The following is a 6,374-nucleotide window of genomic DNA, read 5'->3' as shown; positions in this document are numbered from 1 at the left end:
TATCAACTACGATTGTACAGTTCAAGTCACGCAACAGATTTTGCTTTAGGCTCATTTAAATCATCAGACGTTGGCGGCCACAGGAACGTCATACCAGGAGAATAACATAGAAACATCTTTAATATCAATGCCGCACAATAAAGTGTCCTTGTGTCCTTATTGATACATGGATACAGCTGTTGTAGTTGGCGTGTTTTCTTGGCCTACAGAATAAGTTAATGTTTTTCTGCCGAGGTCTTGGGTACAGAGCATGAGGTCCAGGATGTCAGTGGAGGTGGTGCTGTGGTGGGGGGGGGGGGTTTGTCGTTGTTGATGATGACCAGGTTTGTTTCGGTGAGGAAGTTGTTTACTCTGCCAGAGTGCTTGGTGCTGTTCTTGATGAGATGAGGGGGCGGTTCCAGGGGTGCAGTGTTTTACTCATTCCATGACTGTTTTCAGACTGACGATCGCGCTCTCTCGGGATGGTCAGGTGATGTGGTGAACCTGTTCTGCTAGTTTGTCATCCTTTCTCTTTGATGCTCTCCTCTGTTGGTTGGTAATTTTACCTTTTGTTCATACTAAGGTTATTCCGGTTATGTCTCGCCCAGATTGTTCCGTGAAGCCGAACCACTCATTATCGAAATATGATTTCTATTGCATACTTAAAATACAAATTAATAACTTCACAATATCTATTTAGTTTCTCACATGGGAGAAACTAATCACACGGGATGACACAGCATTAAAAGACGGCTTCACCTTATGGCCTACGTCACCCTAATGTGGGCGCTAACTAGGATGTAATGAGGACGATCTAGAGGACAAAGGTTTAGTATAAAAGAACCCACAGTACCGTCAGCTTACCACAAGAAGCATGAAACGATCAACAAGACTGAGAAGGCCGACAAATGTAAGCAAACCCTTATTTCTATGTTCCATGTTTTGTGGAACAAGCCTATTTCCATAGTTAATTTATCCACTTGAGCCTGGAGCTATGCAATTTTGATTACATTCACTGAACTTACATTTAATTTTGAATCTTGATAATTAATGATTGTCATCATCAATGTGACATAAGGCAGTATCAGAAAGATTCAAAGTGTATTTAGATACACAAAGAATGCATACAGTTTGTTCAAGGGAAGATCCCGCCCCTGCCATTAAGACTCAAGAGTCTAAAGTTTAGACTCTTGAGCCTGTTCTAAAGCTTTGGACGATAACTGTTTAGACTCTAAACAGTTATCGTCTACAGCTTTAGAACTGGCACTGAGGGTTTCAGTGCCAACAAATAAGAGTGAAGATAAATGGACATGTACACAGAAGAGTGGTAATTTACTGATACACACAGTCATGAAAGAGATGACACATACGTGAGATATAAGAGTGAAAATTAATTTGTACTATTTTTTTGTATCTTATGCTGTCTGTTATTTGACATTTTGCGCTTTGGCAATGTGAATATTGGCCTAATATGTCAATGCCAATAAAGTCCTTTAACATTTTAGAGAATTTTGAAAGATGATTGCAGGCTTAAAGTGGAAAGGAAGCAATCAAATAAAACATGTCTATAGCACTAGTTAAATATTTAAATATACCATAAATACAAATAAAGTCGGAAATATGTCCCGTTATTCAGAATGAAGCACAAACACGTTGCATTAATTACAATGTTTTCAGCCTGTGCGCCGCCATCTCTGTTTTCAGAATACGATGACGTCACGAGAATGGTTGGTATTAACATTCTATGTTGTTTACATAGCGGCTCATAGCCTCACAGGTAGCTTACTGCCTCAACAAAATGGATATGGACGAATTGGATAGACCCACCAATGAGGGCAGGCATCCAATTGCCTATGCTTTTGAGCCAGTAAGAGAAGTCGGAGTTTTAGTGCCCCCAACAGAGCCTGACTATGGAGGAGAAATAGATGAAGGAGAGAGACATGTATCTGAGCGCACAGGAAACAATCGGTGGTGCTTGTGTGGGGTTTGTGTCCCTATGTCCACTGACATGGAGAGTGTCTGCTGCCATGAAATGAACCTGTAGTAATGCAGTGTAAGATATGTATATATATTGCACATTATATATTATTACATTATTATATTTTTTATATATATATATATATATATATATATATATATATATATAATAATTATTATAATATAATAAGATAAGAAAAGTAAAGTACACGGGTGCAGCAGCTGGGCTCCACGCTGCCTTACAGTTCGTTAATTTCATGATACAAGTAATTGTCGTGCCATTTGGGTGTGCACGTGAATATGCGAAAATAGTGCAACCGACGGTGTTTGCAAATGGATTATTTCCGATAACAATGGATTATTTTGGCGATGGATTAGAAATTATCAAGAGCATGGAGCGAGCTAGTCTGCAAACAAGACAATCTTCAAACAGTGAGTGTACTTGTACTAATTTATCTGTTTCTCTAGTAGTAGAAGCTAAGTGTACCTCTCGTTCCTCTGCCTGGCAAGCACGTTTCTGCGCTCTTTCGCTGCGCATAAGAGCAGCGCCCGGGTCCGATCTGAGGGTTGCCAACCGTCCCGTAAAATACGGAATCGTCCCTTATTTGGCAATTAAATGTTGCGTCCCGTATTGAACCAATACGGGACGCAATTTGTTCCGTATTTCCATAAATGTCCAATACACATGTCTGTCACACACACAAATAATAAATCTAACAATAATGATCAAAACAAAACACAGGGAATACTACGGTCAGCGAAATTGTCGCGGCGGGATCTACGCAAGACCCGCTCCGGTCATCTGTGTGTCTGCGCATGCGTTTGGTGGTCACGGTTGCCTAGCGACAGACACCACACACCGGCGCTGCTCACAAAACCCGCGCCTTTTAAAAATGCCCACTACACCCGGTACTCCACCACGTCCTCAAAAGCTTAAAAGCGTAAAGGCAAGTTGTAAAATATGTCGACGAGTGTTTTCAGTGGTGCACGGTGGGCTGTCTGACATCAGACAGCATGCAACAGGAGAGCAACGCTGCAGACACGAAAGATCACAGAAGACCCAAGCGTCAGTGTCGCAGTTCTTCATACCACAATCATCTCCTGAGGTTGATACGGTATGGGACATTATGTTGTGATTGATTTCCTATCTGGTTGTGCTTTTGCCAGAACATCGCAGTGCATGGGCAGAGCCTATTTTAGTAAACTGTTGTGGTTTGATTGATTGTTTAGGATGTTGAGTTTTAAAAGTCGAATGAACGACCATTTATTTAATATACAGAAGTATATAAATATTATATCTGGCCATTTAAAGAACAAATCATACTAATGGATTAACAGTTAATAAATAAAAAAATACATTTGTTAAAAGAAAACCTTTATTCTTTAATATACATACATTTCCTAGATTAAAAATGTTTGTAGAGCTTTCTGTGTATTCTGTGTCACAATTTTTATATTTTTGAGGAATGCAGTGTTCAGTGATCATTACATCAATTATATTATTAGTGTGGTTTAACTGTTTGGATGACCTGACTTATTTTCGAGTGACAAGACAGGCAGCAGACAAATGTTCAATTTAATCAACAATATGTCATCCCACTCTTCCTCTCTATATTACCGCAGCTGAGGTGACACAGGTGTACCACACAGTCAGACACAACCTCAGCTACAACAGTGTTGACTGTGCACATAAACTGAATCAAAAGATTCTCCTGGATTCAAAAATTGTAAAATAAATGTATAGGGAGAACAAAGGCAGAGGCAGTGGTTAAAGATGTCCTTGCTCCAAAGGCAGTGGCTGATGTTCTTAAGGCCCTAACATCAGATAAACCCCTCCCATTTTCCAATCAGACAGATGCATCAAATAAAGGCAACAGGAAGATGTTCCCCCTTGCTGTTCAATACTTCAGTCCAGAATGCGGGGTCACCAACAAAATGCTGGATTTCATTGAAAATGCAGATGAGTCCGCTGCTGGGATTGTAGCTCTCACAGAGCAGTCGCTTGACAAATTTGGCTTATCGTTGGATCATGTGACAGCATTTAGTGCACTGCAGACAACACAAATGTGAATTATGGAAATCAAGACTCTGTCTTCACCAACTGGAAGAAGTAATAAAAAGATCTGCTGCAAGGAAACTGCCATGCCCATATTTTGCACAACTCAGTGAAGCATGCTCTTGACCAGCTCACTGTAGATGTGGAAAATGTTGTGCTGAAGGTCTATGCCTTCTTTTCCACATCTGCCAAACGAAGAGAATCACTCAAAGAGTTTTGTAGGTTTTGTGATGTTGCGTTCCAGGAAATACTGCGACATGTCACAACCAGGTGGCTCTCCCTTAATCCAGCCATCACCCGGCTAATGCAAACCTGGATTGCACTGAAATCGTACTTCATCAGCCTGGGGGGAGGAGTGTCCCAAACAACTTCGAGCATTGTTAAATTTCAGTGAGGACTCAACTGAGGAAGATGGAGACATTGTGGAGGTTTACCTTCTTTTCTGCAATAATATCCTCTCTCTCTTTGAGGAAGTTGTAAAGAAGCTGGAGAGTGATGAAACCACCTGTGTTGAGTTATATTCCATCATGGAAAACTTCAAGCAAAAGCTCACACAGAGACGAGATTAACAGTTCTATGGCTACTTAACTAAATTGAAGCTGCAGTGTCTCCTTCCACTTGATGCTGACATGGCAAGGGCAGATTTTACTGTATTCCTCAACACAGCACTCTCATATGTTGAGAAATGGTTCAACTTTTCGGAAGATTACTGGTTGTTCTCACTGCAACCTCTCTCTCTGCACCATGGCACCATGACCTTTACTGACATTGAGAGGGTGACCACCAAGCTCAACGTCATCCATAAAGTCAACATGGATGAACTTTATGATGAATGCTCCACAGCAAAACCCATTCTGAAGAGGCTCAAAGAAGATGCTGAAGATGAATGGAAGTCCAAAGGTGTGGCTGCCAGGTTGGTGGCTCTCTTTCGAGTAGCTGACCTGCCAAACATGCTGTCTATCACCAGACACATCCTGAGCATCCCAGCATCCACTGGATGTGTGGAAAGGATCTTCTCCAGAATGGCCAACAAATGGAGTGACTGCAGGAATAGGTGCTCCACAGAGCTCATGAGAAGTGAGCTGCTGATCACTCTCAACTTTGAGCAGTCCTGTTCAGAGTTTTACAACAGCGCTTTGAAAGACAAAGAGTTACTCAGTGCTGCAAGGAGTAACAAGAAGTACACCTGGAAAAAGAAGTAACAGTTTTGAGGGGAGGAGTAATGTTGAGGGAAGGAGTAATGTTTTGCACTTTCTTTTTTTACATAAGTGTTTTTGTTGTTTATTTGTACTGGGTTTTTTTTGTAAAAATGTTCAAAGAGAGTCCCTATAGTTATGCACTTAAAAAGTAACATGAAGTTCTCAGTTTATTTAGTTTATATTTTAAAAGTTCATTGCTGCACACGCCACACAAAGAGATTTCATTCAAGATTTAATTGACTGCACTTTATAAGAGAATGTTTTATGATAATAAAGCATTTCAAGCTTCAAGTATGACTAATTCCTTTCTTGATCAACCCTTTACTAAAAACACCAGCACAAAATAAAACATACCACTGCTGCGGGCGCCCCGCCCCACAGGAGTCGGGCCCGTGGTGAGCGTCCCTTATTTTAATTTCTTAAAGTTGGCAACCCTAGATCTGACGGGTATGTCCGTGTCTCCAGCACTATATCCACTAACATTAAAAATAGTTGGCACAGCATCTGGCTTCAGGCGATTGGTGGGACGGCGAACAAATCTCCCATCTTCAGAAAAAGCTCCCTCTTCGATGTAATCAGCCTCTATAAAGTGGTCGCTACATACTCTCTGCCCTGGTCCCATTGGGGGGCTGAGGCGTTTCAATGCAGCTAACCATCTTCGGAGCACTTCAGGCTTCTTGACGGGAATTACATGGAAATGAACTATTCCACCGCTCTCCTTTAACCGATAAAATTCGTTTGAACAGCCAGGGGCAATACAAAAGGACCCCACTGTTCTTCTTCCAATATCCGACATGTTTATTTTAAAGAGCCAACCATTCTGATGACGTAGCGCCTGCGTTTTTAAAACATGGCTGCGCCCTAGAGGCGAAAGTCGTTATAAACATGTCATTTTACGGTGAAACTACTTGAATTTCGGTATTGATGAAAATCCATGTGTTTCCAAAAATGAAAAAACAAACAAAAAATTGACACAGTTCTCAGTGCTTCATTTCCACTTTAAAGGTAAAGAAACGTTTTATTTTTTAATGAAAAGTACATTTTGAAAGACTTGCCATAGATAGACTTGTCTTTAATCATCTCCATAAATATTATTAACAGTTTGACACTATGCATCTCTACCTCTCTCTATGTTCTAGTTTTCTCCATTTAAAAAGTCAGTT

The sequence above is a fragment of the Gadus morhua genome, chromosome 2, assembly GCF_902167405.1.
Source record: "Gadus morhua chromosome 2, gadMor3.0, whole genome shotgun sequence".
NCBI lineage: Eukaryota > Metazoa > Chordata > Actinopteri > Gadiformes > Gadidae > Gadus > Gadus morhua.
Note: the sequence above shows the minus strand (reverse complement) of the source record.